We start from the raw sequence: 15663 nt of genomic DNA on the forward strand, positions 1-15663 counted from the left end.
GAGCTTTTTTACAAGTCACGTCGGCTCTATGTCCACAGATGAAAAAAATGAAGCTTTTAAAGAGAAGAACACCATACCTATCTGTGACACATGGAGGAGACTCGGGTATGTTTTGGGGCTGCTTTGCTGCGTTTGGCATAGGGTGCCTTAAATATCTGCAGGGCATAGTGAAATCTCAAGATTATTGAGTCATTCTGGAGCTATCGGTGGCTCTATTTAAACAAGGAAGTAGGGAGTCAAACAACTACCTTTTGTCATGGAGCCTGAGTGTGGAATAGACCTCAAAGCCCCGCTCTAGATAGACTCACCCCCAGACAGGTGCGGAGTCTAACGGTACAGAGGTATTCACCAGGGATTCCCGCAAGGAGAATATGGACTTAGCTGCTCTCTAGCCGCAGGTAGCGGTCCTCTAAGGGGGATTAGAGCAGGGACAAGCAATTAGCCAATCAAGAGAATGCAGGATATTTTGATAAGTTCTGGTGTGTGCATGCAGGCCCATAACTAGTAGCAGGGCTTAAGGCTCTTGAGGGTAGGCAGGGCGCATAGCTCTATAGTTTGCTGCGGTCCTGGGCCCCTATTGTTTGCTGGGCTCAAGGACCATAGAGTTGAAGCAGGGCACCAGGCCCATAGATTTAGAGAGGCACAGGCCTCTGAGTTAAGTGGGGCGCAAGGCTCCTGATAGGGTAGCAGGGCAGCAGCCCCTGATTGCTAGGAGGACGCTAGGTCCTGGTAAGAAGGGCATTGGGCCCTTGTGGTTGGAGGGACATTAGGTTCACTGTGTTGGTTAGGGCAGTAGGCCTGTACAGTTTATATCAGGGCAATAAGCCCTAGTGGTTATAAGGGTGTTAGGCTCTTGGTAGTGAAGAGGACACTGGGTCCTGGTAGTCTTAGAATGGCACTCTGCCCTTGATGTAGAGGGACACTTGGTTCCTTTGGTAGTGTAGTGCAAGGCTGAGAGTGGCATATAAGGCCCCTCTCATCTGTCCAAAAAGGCACCTAAATTCCTGATCCTCAAGACAAGGCGGGCTTAACACCCAGGGCGGGAGCCCCAGGTGGAGGCCTGTGGAGTGGCTGAGTTCTGGCCACGAACACTGGTGGCCCAGAGCAGGTAAGTAGGAGCGGTATCGGTCTGTTCCCAGGTAAGTAGCTGGTGACCATTGGTAAGGTGGTCACTGGCAAGTAACATACCAAACTGTTTATTATTTGTATGCACTTGTCTCCTTTAGTGTATTCCCCTGCAGGGTCCAGGAATCAGACCTCCACTGAAGACGGTGCTGAGACGGAGAGCGTCTGGGGTGAATCCGAAGTTGACGGTAGGTGGTCATGGATTAGAAGGTAAGACATCTGTGTGCGTCTGTCCAGTTCCCCCGCATGTGTTACAGGTCTATGGACGATGGGAGATATCTAAAATAAGGTTCTGCACAAGAATGCAAAGCTGGTCATTTGCTTTGAGGGGTCTAATGAACCTCAAGAGGTGAACACTGCATAATTTTGGAGGTATTCCTGATTTATGAGGTAAATGTATCAGGCTGCGAATTTTCAGGTTCTGGCTTTCATTTTGTAGCCAGTGCTCAAAGTGAACCAAATCTGATGGACGACAGCAGATTGGGGCTTTGTCAGACCCAGCTCAAACATTTGCTGAATACTGCGTACGGCTTCTATTGAGGTGAATAATGGTAAACTGGATTTTGGCGTAGTCCAATGTATGAAAGTCCACTTGTTATTTTTTTTTTGCTGTTTGTATATGACCCTCAGTTTTCTGTTAGTCTCTAGTGCCCTTATTAGGCTATTTAGACGTAAATGTAGAGGACACATCTCTAAGTCATTGAGCCATGTCGTTAGCGTCCTACGTCATCTGACCCAGTGTCCTTGTGCACGTTGAGGTCTGCTCAGCCTCCAAACTCCTATATGTCGCCTCTATGCCTTTAAGTGTGTGACATCATCTTTTAGGGCCTGGTCATGACTTATGACACATATATATATATATATATACATATAGGGTATTGTAAATATCTATCTCATTAATATTCCTATTAGTTTCTTAATAGTATTACTCTTATTAAAAAAAAGTCTTCAGATCATCGCTGCTGGTATATTGTGTGCCAATATGTAATAAGTAATAAAAATAGCATGTAGATTCTTGCCCTAATAATCTCGACTCGCAGATTCAGTTCAATCATTTCCAGGCACAACAACAAAACAATCTTTTTTTTTTTTTCATTTACTTTTTATTATGAAACAAGAAATAATAAATAAGCGCAGCATACGTCCCGGACGGCAGCCAATCCCCAAGCCACGGTGGGCGAAATGAAAATGGAATGAAACCACAAGGAATGTTGTGCGCTTGTTATCTCTGCTTCTCATACAAACATCGCACACATAATCAGCTGCAGATGTTGACCTCAGGAGAGAGGGACGCAGGAAGGAGGGGGGCTTCCATGCACACACAAGTTCATGTATTACTATATCGCCTAATATGCCTTATTCATTCACCAAAATACCCCATAGCCTATTGTCTTAGGCTATGCTGGACTATGAAGGGTGTCGTATTGTAACTGGTTGAGTATGTTGTCAAACAGTATATGAGACGCTTTTCCAGATTTGGTATGAATCAAATCTCCATATCCAAATATCTGGGGGTAGATTTATAGAACCTTCTCAATAGGAAAAGTGGAGTTGTTGCCCATAGCAACCAATCAGATTCTAGATATCATTTACCTAGTACATTCTAGAACAGTGATGGCTAACCTGTGACACTCCAGGTGTTGTGAAACTACAAGCCCCAGCATGCTTTGCCAGTAGATAACTAGCTGATTGCTGGAAGGGTATGCTGGGGCTTGTAGTTTCACAACACCTGGAGTGTCACAGGTTAGCCATCACTGTTCTAGAACATGATAGCTAGAATCTGATTGGTTGATATGGGCAACACCTCCACTATTCCTTTTAAGAAGATTTGATACATCTACACCCCTAGGGGTAAATGTATCAATATGCGGGTTCTTCAACACCCGCGTGTTCAGCCTCTTCCGCGATTAAATTTCAAGCGGCGCTGCATTGTAAAGGGTTAACTTCCCTTTACAATCCAGCGCCGCTTGAAATTTAATCGCGGAAGAGGCTGAACACGCGGGTGTTGAAGAACCCGCATATTGATACATTTACCCCCTAATGTGAGTTTGGGGTACGCAGTAGAGCACCTCGGGGATGTGGAAGAATGGGGGATTCCCAGCATGACGTACACCCGACAAATCTGCAGCAACTGCGTGATGCTATCATGTTAACATGGACCAGAATCCGTAAGGAATGGTTCCAGCACCTTGCTGAATCCATGCCATGAAGAACTCAGGCTGTTCCAGGAGCAATGGGGGGTCCTACCCAGTACTAGAAAGTTGTACCTAATAAAGTGTCCACTGAGTGTAATAAAATACACAAAAAAAAAATTAACAGGAGTACAAAAAGAAATCATATCTTGTGACAGAAAAACTAACAATTACATATATTTCTTGTAATTAATCTACTGCCAATAAATGTGTTAATGCCATTAAATCACATTATATAGTTTTAGAAATTAATTGAAAATTGCCCATTCCTCAGCCCAAATCTATTATCCCCCAAACATGTTAATATTGTGTGATTTCTCTGATTAAATAGAATTACCAATAATACGTAAAAAGTATGTGTAGACAATTTATTGAATCTGTAAAAATTAGGTTTTATATTTATATTCATGTTTGTACATGAAGGCGAAAATCCAAATCCTATAATCATCTGTAGATGCAGGTAACCTCTCAAACTACAAGTCCCAGCATGCCCTCTAATAGCACTTTAATAGCAGGTGGTAGGCCGCACATTGCGAAAGAATCGTCACAATGATGAAAATGCATCTATGTCTAATCTTATGAAGTATTTTTTTTTTTCTGACTCTGAAAATGTTAATTTGTTATATAAGTAAATGATTTTCTCATTATTTTACAAAAGATTTTTTGATAGTACCACCGGATTGTTCGGCATCTCAGAGCCCACTTGGATCCGAGGGTGCGGCACTCAAGGAAGTCAGGGTGCCCACGACGCTTCCACCGGCCCTACATCCTATTGTTTAACTGATATAAATTAAAATATATAAGACATCTTTCCTCCTCTTTTTCTATCCCATTCCGGAAATGTTACTGACATCACTCACGTTTCCAAGAATAGAAGTTCCCTAGATGATCCTGAGACACCCGCAAGGTGAATAGAAAACTCTCTTGGGCCTATACGTTTTTAATTGCAACATTTCCCACAACGGGTAACCTTCCCCTAGTGGGTACCACGCTTCAAGATGGTGCCATGTAAGAGGAGCCGACTGGCCTTCAGGGTCCCAGCCACAAATCTAGACATGCCCCTATCTATTGGTCCTGCTAAAACGAACAAATGAATTATTCCTTCTACAGCACTCTCCACATTTATTCACTGGGACATTTATCGCTCGCATCGGCTGAAAAGAACACGACTCTGTAGCCTCTATGGAGATCATGAGCATGAGGGCATACACACTGCATGATTGGTCTGTGATTGGTTGGAAAATATTAAACAGTCCGACCAACCAAATGAAACGATTATCGGCACTTTGGGACCATTTTAGATCATCGTGTCACTATACACACTCACACGATGTCTGACCAAACGGTCGGATGTCGGCTGATTGGAGTTTTTTTGTGCAATCATCGGGTCAGTGCGTACCTGGCCTAAGATTGTGGAAATAATCCAATTTCAGCAGGAGGTGGCCTTTACCATGATACTCCACTCTTAAAAGATAAATAGGAAAATAGAGAACAATCTTTGTATTAAGAAGACTCCAAAATCTATTGACTCCTCCAAACTCAAACCATTTCTGAAGCAATTCTTTGGGTATGCTGTCTACTGGCTGTCTATGGCAGTGTTCTCGGACAGTCCAACCAGAAGAGATCGTGGGATTACAGGAGGGTAAGTAAGTCATTTCGGTTGCCACAAGAGCTCTGGGATATGAACAGAGATTAGGGTGGGTGCATTATAAACAAGGCCATAAGTAGGGCTCTGCTGGATTAAAAATATTCACTGTAGGTGTATTATTTGTTTATATGATCTCTGTATTGTATATTGGTAATTAGGATGCTCTCTGTGTTATATATCGGTCGTTAGAATGTTCTCTGCATTGTATAAAGGTCACTAAAATGCCTTCTGTATTGTATAGAGGTCTCCAGGATGCTCTCGGTATTGTATATCATACACTAGAATGCTCTTTGTGCTGTATAGAGGTCTTTAGAATGCTCTTTGTATTGTATAGATGTTATTAGAATGCTCTGAGTATTGTATATCAGGCACTAGAATGCTCTGCATATGAGGTCACTAGAATAGTATGTGCATTGAATACTAGTCAGATAGGGCTGGCAGGTATTGTATTTGATTATAGCCCTTTGACCTAACATTACTTTTTCATATATTTCATTGACTGCATAAACCACGCCCACATTATACAAACCACGCCCACATTATACAAACCACGCCTACACCAGTTTTGTCAGATCCATTTTTACAATGGGCCACTTACTAGTATGTCCCCCCAGGCCAAACGTTGCCAGATCTCTACTGCCTGACCCCAAAAGTACTGGCAATTACTGACTCTCCCCCCGCCCTTCACACCTTACACCAACTAAAGTCTACCAACCCATTCAAAAATAAAAATGTTACCAGAAGAAGATAGAACCAATGTATGTTTGTATAATCATGAAGCAAGGTTGTACTCGACATGTCATCTTCAAATAAAAAGTTTAAAAACAGAACAGCAAATCTTCATGACCCAATTGGAAATCGAATTACAGATAACATGGAACGTAGTTCTGTTTGACTTGTGTATCACACTGAAAGTGCTGTGTTACCTCACCACACAGTAACACACCCCCACACATCCCCACCCCAGGTCACGAAGCAGAACCGCGGCCATCAAATTTAGAACATGAGGTTATTTCTCAGTTCACATATAGGAAGTGGTGGTGAAAAACAGGTAAAATCCATCATAACATAGTAATCACCAAGTGAACATTTCTGGTACAAAACTCCACAACCCCTCACATCTTCTTTAAAGTGGAAGAGTGGGGGGCAGCCATTTTGTCCCTTTAGGATTGTGTTTTGGAGTTGGCAGCTACGCTTATCCCTCACTAACCTAGGTTGAGGTACTTACACTCCATTAAATTCCCAGATGAACACAATGCCTCAGTGATGTCACTAGTTCCCAGTGAGCTGAACATTGGCACAGGTGACAAAATGGCTGCCTCCGCTCTGTGTAGTTGACAGGTTAACAACACAGTTGCCAACTGTGCCTAATTTGTTCCTGGAAGTGTTCGTCCCTGGAAAACTCCTTAGTTTTCAATAATGATCAACAGCCTTTATTCTGTATTTAGAGAGAGTTAAACCCAGCCACACTTCCCATAGTGCCTATCCCCATATCGTACCTACGACCAGGCTGACTAAACAAGGATTTGCCTCTCTCCTTCACAATTAGTGTTATTCCTCATGTATTATACCAACTGACAAACCGTGACCCTCACATCAATTTCAGATATACTGGGCCTGAATCACTAAGGAGCATAAGTGCTGGTACGTTGTGCATCTTGCGTAAAATAACTCTGCGCAACCCCAGAAACCAACTATATGTCAGAGAACGCAAGAGCAACCAATTCATCTTCTAGTGCAAAGGACCCTTACGATTTCATGGGCAGAATGAGGTGGGGGCTGGGTGTATGCCCGTTGTCAATGTACAGTAAGGGAGTGCCAAGTTCGAGCGAACTAAGCAGCGTTCGATTCAAGCTTTGTGTATCTCTAAGGTACGTATTTTTCAGTCGTATCAATTGCACCAGCTACAGGTCGGGTGTAAGTGCCAAGTGATAGTGATATTGGTCCTGATTCATTAAAGAAAGTTAAGCAAAAGTGAGTAAGTAAGGCAAAACCATGTTGCATTGGAGGCGAAAGGTAAATTTAAAACGTGGGGAGAGATTTATAGTTGGGGTAGGGCATGTCCTAGATCAACTTTAAATTTCAGTGTAAAAATAAAGCTATCAAGAATTTGTGTGCTAGATGAAAAAAACAGCCAGTATTTAACTTATGTGCAAAATAATAAACTAATTTGCACCCCTTGCATTGTAACATGGTATTGTCCAGAAAACTTCAGTAAGAAAGCTTACTCAATTTTTTGCGTAATAAGTGTATTTCATGGGCGGAGAGGATAACGAAAAAAAAAATTGTGATTTTTATTTTTTAATGTTTGTCATTAATGACTATGAGTCTGCTTCATTAAGTAAAGTAAAGTAAAAAAATAAATAAGTAGTCTCCTGGACTAAACTATGTTACAATGCAAGGGGTGTAAATTAGTTTTCTATTTTGCACATAAGTTAATTACTGGCTGTTTTTTATGCACATTATGTTCGTTTTGCGTTCCTCGATGAATGAGGCCCACTGTGTTCATTCATTTGAATCTAGAACGTTCAGTTAATGACTCTATGAAATATTATCTCTGATTTCCTCTATTCTCTTGCATTGTTATGATTTTTATGTTGACCTATTAAAAAAAAGATATAAAAATGCAATTATCTTATTAATGTGGCCTTTATAAATGAATAATTAACACAGATAATTATTTAAAGTACAAAAAAACCTTATTATAATCATGTTTGTTGAATATAGCATGATGGAGAGCCGCTTAGACAGCATCATGTACAACACTTAGATTAGAAACTGATTTCAAATGTTGGCAGCGATCCATTAAATTTTTGAGAAGTTTGTGACAACTTATTTCATATCAGCGTACGGTCACGAGATTGTTACTCCTGCAGGCAGGACGTGTATATGATTCAGGAGACGACACGTGGAAGGAAATCACAAGACTATTGTTCCAGTATTTGAGTTTGTCTCTTTAAAGTAAAAACAGATTTTAGATCACGTTAAACATGTTTTCAACATAACATCTAGTTTGCCTCCATCTGCAGTTTGCAGGGATCTGTGTATGGGCTGAAGCACATTTAAAGGAGCAGTGTGAGCTACAGTATTTTGTTAGATGTTATTTATTGTGTGTTGTTCCTCTAATTAATAATTAGGTAATAGTGTTCATAAGCTATATTTTATATATGATCTTACATCGATTGGCTGCAGTACCCTCATATGACCTGAGAGGGTGCTATGTGAGCTTGTGTTGTGTATATAAACAATGAAAGCATGCAGCACTCTCACATATTCAGGTCCGCAGTGTCGGACTGGGGCATGAAGGGCCCACCAGGGCACTGCAACGCTAGGGGCCCACCAGAAGGGGTGTGGCCAGCCATCATAGAGGCGAGACCAGACACTAGAGAGGGAGTGGTCAGTCCACGAAGGACAGCTAGCGCCATAGTGTGATATATAAAGAATGCAGTGTGTATATAAAGAGTACACAGTCTTGACCTGCCCCTTAGATTGGGCAGAACAGTCACCAAAAATCGGCATTGTCCCTCTAGACTCAGAACATTGGACAGACTGTCCTACCTGTTCTTGTCACTTTCACCACCTGTGGCTGCTGGTTTCTTTAGTTGCGGCTTGTCTGGATCCTGGAATGTTAGAGGCCCTATTTGGAGAAAAAAAATGGGTACATTTAGAAAAATCCAACCAGCCCCGGCGTTAAATCCATAGGACCCACAATTAATACTTAGGCCTCCTCCAGCCCCAACATTAACGTAATAGTATTCCCATTTAATAAATAAACCTATTTCCCTCCACACAGCCCCAGCAAAAAAATTAATAGTATTTACGTATAATAAATATACCTATTTACAGCAACCGTCACTGTCATTAAATAATTCATATTCACATTTAATAAATAGACCTCATGCTCCTCAAACTCAGCCCCACATTCAATTAATAGCCCCCAAACCATCACTCTTAAATTAAGAGTCCCCACTATAAAATGAAATTGCCCCACCTTCACCCTACAAACAAAATAGCACCCATTAGTTAGCCACCACCTACCACACACACATTACATTGCCACAAGCCCACTGTGCCATCACACACACATTACTGTGCCCCTTCATCACCATGCTGTGCCTCCTTACCCGCTCCCCCCACCAACGAAGAGGGGAGCGATCAGGGTTGGGGCCTACCATGGGATACCCCGTTCCCCCGGGGCCCAGTCCGACCCTGCAGGTACGTGTTCAACAAGGATGGCACGCCCTTACTATACATTCACTATGTGCATACGCCCAGTTCCCTCCCTGTTCTGTCCCCTGAAATGATAAGCTGTAGTCATGGCCGTTTGCGTTCGAAGATGAATTGGATGTTCTTTGGTGTATAGTCCAGTCCTGGGCATGCACATAGCAATTTAATGCAAAATACGGCACGTATCAGCATTCCTTGATGAATGCGGTCCAGAATGTATATAATGGGGTAGATTCAATTGCCAGCGATGTGGAGCGCGGACATTGCGCTGCGCACATTTTCCAGAGTTGCGAGGAAAAATTATGGGAGATTTTCGTTGACTCTCTGCCGCCGGGTGTCTTGCTGATGTTCCGTAGATACCATGGTTCTTATTGAATCTCCCCCGTTCTGTTTATTATAGAATACAAACAAAGGGGAGCACATAGGGGGTCCCCGAGCAGGGGGAAAGGAATCACTCGATTAACATAAGGCACACTATATAAACTACACATTTTTGATAATGTCAATGAAGCTTATTTTGTTGCTAAAAATATATTTTATTTCTTAAACCGTTTTTTTACTTTTAAATAGGGTTTCCTACTTTGGGACAACCCCCCTCTTTAGCTAGGACCACCCCCTGATTAGGGATTCGGAATAAGTCCCTCCAGTGGGAAGCTTACAATTTATTTGTATTCAGTGCTGCTCACGGCTGTAATCGAAATAATTAATATGTAACTGCAAAAGCTTTGATGGGCCATTCTGCCGCTGTGGTTTAAATTACACGTCACCTTTATTACTAGCACTGTACGTTCTCCTCAGTGACAGCCGGGAGTGGTTTTAAATACATTATACGATAGGAGAAGGTCCAGGGGCATAGCTAGAAATATCTGAGCTCTATGACAAAATTGTGATGGGATCCCCTATGCACCATTATAAAGTCATACCCACCATGATATCTGCTCCAATTTCGGGTAGGTCTCCTGGACTCCCGGGAGAGCAGGCAAGAATTATGTAATTTATATCCACATTAAGGGTACTCTTCCTAATATTATTTTGCATTTGAGTCAGCAGATCTGATGATGCTTTTTATACTGGTTTTATTTAAATTTGTGGATGAAGGTTGGCGGCTTGCAACAATATAAATGACAATGCCAGTCATTACAAGTATAAATAAGTTTTTTTTTAAAACCTTAAAGGTTGGTCATACATTTTAATTCCTTGGTTCATTGATGATTTTGCTCTGTGCGCCCTGTTTTCTTGGACCTGGTTGCAGTGTAACGTTTTAAATAAAGAATTATTAAAAAAAAAAGTATAAATGAGTAATGAACATTAACTTTTAAATACATTATTTATTCCACTGGACTATGTGCCTGTCTCTATAGAAACATGTGCTTTTGGGTTACATGCGCCTGTTTATCTCTTGCATATATATCCTTTACGTGTTACCAGCTTTCTCCATGAATTCTTATCAGCTTAGACCAGCTATAAGGTGTAAATCCATTCAGATCTGCAACAAACCTGCAGCATTCAATTATCCCATCTTGTACATCCATTCTCACTCTAACTCTCGTCTAGAGTCCTCTCGCTCTCACGAATCTGTGAAGTGGAAATGTGTGGTTGTATTGTCCTCGTCCTGTAATTACCCGACCAGCGAGTGAAAGACAGCCACTGTTTATATCATTAGATGCCCATTAGATGTACCGTCCAATTTATTAGTCCTCATTTCTGGGAATAATGCAGAGGTTAGACCAGGCAGAAGGCACATCCAGAAGGAAAATAGCTTTGGTTTTTTTTTTTGTTTTTGTTTTTTACATAAGAGCTCTTTTGAACAGATCTACGTGAGAATCTAGATGCTCGCTGACTCATTTAGGCTCATTAAGACTACAGTTAGGTGCAAGATTAACGCTACACAGCAGCAACCAATAAGACACTTGTTTCAGTTGTCTAACTTGCGCTAGTCAAATAAAATCTAAGCACTGATTGGTTGATCTGGTTCAGTGCAAAACTTTGCAGCTTAATGTTATGTTATTAAAAGTGCCCTCTTTAGAACCCAGTTTACGCATAATACACTTGGGCAGAATATACTTAAGTCACAATTTCCAAAGCAAATGGTGTAAATCATACTTGCCTATTTTGGCATACTTGCTCCCCTCCTAGAGCTCCCAGAGGGCATAATCCAGTGGTTCCCAAACTGTGTACCTAGGTTCCCTTTGGTGCCTTGGCCAGGGCCAGTGGTAAGCAAGGCGGGGGACTACTTAGTAATTATTTTGGCTTAGGGGTGCCTTGAACTGAAAAAGTTTGGAATCCACTGGCATAATCTAATTGATAAGTGCGGGTGGTACGGTGATATTTTTCGCATCAATGCGGTCCTGCCCCCTCCCGATGGGCAATGCCACGATTTGTGTAATTGCGCAGCAATGTTTTGGAGCCACGATGGCGTGATTCGCAGTGAGGGGCGGAGCCATGCTTACGGGACTCTCTATGAAGTGCGTCATCCACGTAACTAGGGAAGTTAGAGGGTGCACCAATCTCCCGGGAGTCTGGGAATACTCCCAGAAATTCAGGAGTCTCCTGGACATTCCAGCAGAGGGTATATTTACTAAACTGCTGGTTTTGAGAAAGTGGAGATGTTGCCTATAGCAACCAATCAGATTCTAGCTGTTATTTTGAAGGATGTACAAAATAAATGATAACTAGAATCTGATTGGTTGCTATAGGCAACATCTCCACTTTTTCAAAACCCGCAGTTTAGCAAATATGTCCCCACGAGTGTAAGAAAGTATGTGTTAAAAGGTCTGCATGTGTAATTCCCCCAAATCTCCAATGTAAGGAATATTTGCTATTTCACAGTCTGAAGGCTATTTCCACACACACCTCCTCTGCCCTACTGATCTGGTGGAATAAAAACAAAATTAGGGAGGGGCGATAACACAAAAGAACAGGTGGAAATATCTTACGGTGTTGGGACATGCACCACATAAAAGCCCCTAACATATCATGAAAATAAATATGACCTGGTAAACGTGACACATGTTTAAAATACTTGCATGACTGGTAACACTAGTGACACGTAATTGTTGGCCAGTAATTAAGAGTTTGTTATTTCAGAAATCTACCACTGCATGCATCATCAGTATCAATGGTTAAAATTGTCAGACACCTGTATGCACTCCATGGGGGTATCAAACCTTCTAAAAAAAGATAAGTAGAGGCGTTGCCCATAGCAACCAATCAGGTTCTAGCTGTCATATTATAGAATGTACGAGATAACTGATAGATAGAATCTGACTGGTTGCTATGGGCAACGCCTCCACATCAGGTTCTATCTGTCATGTTATAGAATGTACGAGATAACTGATAGAATCTGACTGGTTGCTATGGGCAACGCCTCCACATCAGGTTCTAGCTGTCATGTTATAGAATGTACGAGATAACTGATAGAATCTGACTGGTTGCTATGGGCAACGCCTCCACTTTTCCTTTTGTTGTGTCTTGTTGCTAAAATCTATGCAATAGATTCATGCAAAAAATAATAACACACAAGATGGAAACAAGGAAATATAAACAAATGGTTTTGGCCACCAAGGGGTCTATTTAATAAGAACAGGCAACAAGGCTTAATAAAAAATCACCTATCACCATAATTTACCAATAAAATCTCACTGACGATCACGATACTGAGTGGTCCTGAATGGGAGAGTTCAGGCCAGTCTAAAGGGATGTATGGATGGGTGACATGGCTAGTTGGTTCACAAACGCCCGGTGGGAACTGAATGCCTAGACTCTGGCTTTTAGTTGCATTTAGTGTGGAGGAGGGGGAAGAGGGACGATAAAAATATATAAAAATATTTAAGAAATAAAATTGTTTAAAATTATAACCATTGAAAAATGCTTTATTCTAAGAATAAATATTTTTTTAATTAACTTTCTTTTGCTATTGCCATCTTGAGATGATAACAGATGAAGGATTGTGGTAAGGCCCAGCGAATCTTTTCGCCAGCAGGGGGCTACCTTATTTTGATAAAACAAGTCACGTGATTACCAATTACCAGAAATGTTCCAGTGACCATTAACTGAACAAGGCGAATGTGTCATTAGGTTCTCAAATAACCCAGGGCTGGCTTCTTAACCAATCCGATCACATTTCCTATCATGTACATGCCAACAGTATAACGTTATAAGTGATACTAATATAATATGTCATTTCTGTTTATCATAGATCTATACTCATACTATTCACATCCCGCTTCAATGTGAACCCGGTGATCTTGGCGCTGCCCCCTGCTGCGCAGTGACGCAAATTGAGTTGTTGCACAAAAGGGGGTGGACCATATAGACAAGCTGAGGGGGGTTCCTAGTTCCTGGAAACCCCCCTCCAAGCCCGGGGCACTGTATAACTGAGATGACTGGACCCTGCCCCCGCTTCACACAGCTCTGCTTGAAAAGGGAGTGCACAGTAGTGCACGCAGCATTGACCATGTATATTATGGGGATAGGAAGAGTTGGAGAGCAGCCAAGCACTGTCTAATATTATAGCCACGCCCCCATGCATGCTGGTCACGCCCACTGGTGGCGTGGTGTGGAAACCCCCCTCTACAAATCCTGCATTTGCCCCTGGACCATTAAGACACAAAATGGCGTTGACACCCCGCCTCACACACATACACACATTCAGTGCCCGATGAAGGGTTCAGTCCGCTCCGTTGCAGCCATATTCAATACCTCAAACCCCTGTAGCCAGCCCCCGGGAATCTCTCAGTTACCTCAGTCTTCACCTTCTACATAGCAGCCAGCCGGGCAGCAAATCCGTTTGCTGTTAGCTGCCTGTCAATGCGGACAGTACTTCATCCAGTCTGGTGAGATGTGGTAATCTAACAAAACCAGACTAAAAACCGCAGCCGCACTGACAGGCAGCTAACAGCAAGCGCATTTGTTGCCCTCTGCTATATTAATTGTTGTAGCTGCCCCTGGTCTAAAGCCCGATGATGCCCTGGGAGCGCCTTCCACCCATAATTCCAAATAAAAATGGTAAAAAAAAAGTTAAATACCTGTGGCACCCCCAGTACACAGCACCCATGCTGCAGCCTGATCATCTATTGGTTGATCGATCCCGGGACATGGTGGTAACTAGGTAAAGATCCAAAAACATACTGGTAGTTTAATTGGCTACTAACAAATTGACCCTAGTCTGTGTGTGTATGTTAGGAATTTAGACTGTAAGCTCCAATGGGGCAGAGACTGATGTGAATGAGTTCTCTGTACAGCGCTGCAGAATCAGTGGCGCTATATAAATAAATGGTGATGATGATGATGATGATCCATGGAGTTATAGGTCAGGAAAGGAAAAAGATAAGTTAAATATTATAAATAGATTGGGTGATAAAGTTGGTGACCCAGATTTCAAGAGATTTAAGGGAATGGGGTCCAGACAGCGGCATGTTACAGATTTAGAGGAGGGTAGTACAGAGACCAGAAGGATAAGAATCTGGAAGTGGGGGCAATGAAGTGACTGAATTTATCTGTGTATGGAATTTACTTAGTTTATAAAATAATCTGCAAACTCACGGGGTGTGATAAGAGGAGTTGTTTTGTTAAAAAAACTAGAAAACAGCTGATGTGGATTTGATTCCTCTTTGTCAATGGGCGATCGGAACTATATTTGCTCGGAATGTGAGAGAGGCGAATTAAAGCTTGACAGAATAAATCGGTAATGGAGAAAATGTGGAAGATATTTGTATCTTCTCCACAGCCATTCTGCAGAGCATGTGTAAACATTGGTGTTGCTTATTATAGAGCAATTAAATCCATAGTTTAAAATGAATATATACTGTAGCAGAGTTTTATTTTTATTACAGAGCTGTATAAAATACATTAAATAACTAGAGTGTTTATATTTAACTAGATATGTCCAACATACATTCTCTCACTCCTCTGCAGCAGGCTTTCATGTGAGGGAGGGGCTTCTCTAAGCAGGCAGAGATAGAATGACAGCTTTGCAGACTTGCTGTGTGCTAATGCACTGTGTGGATTGTTTTATTCTTACACAGGAGCAGGTTCAGCGGTCACATTAACTCAAAACACTGTATTCTCACTTTTTTTGGCCTGTATGAGTACCCATCAGGAGACTGTTTTGTGCAATGAAATAGGGAGGTAAAACTATATTACAAAGCTGCAGTGGATAGCCAGGGTAAACTGAACAATGTATTTTATTAAAGACAAAGCTATGGGCTTTTTTAAAAGTACAGTTTAAAAAAAAATATAGCAAACCACAGAGAATCGGCAGTTCTTCATCATCATCACCATTTATTTATATAGCGCCACAAATTCCGCAGCACTGTACAGAGAACTCACATCAGTCCCTACCCCATTGGAGCTTACAATCTAAATTCCTTAACACACACACACACACACACACAGACTAGGGTCAATTTGTTAGCAGCCAATTAACCTACCAGTATGTTTTTGAAGTGTGGGAGGAAACCGGAGCACCCG

Source organism: Mixophyes fleayi, chromosome 7, assembly GCF_038048845.1.
Source record: "Mixophyes fleayi isolate aMixFle1 chromosome 7, aMixFle1.hap1, whole genome shotgun sequence".
NCBI classification, from domain to species: domain Eukaryota; kingdom Metazoa; phylum Chordata; class Amphibia; order Anura; family Limnodynastidae; genus Mixophyes; species Mixophyes fleayi.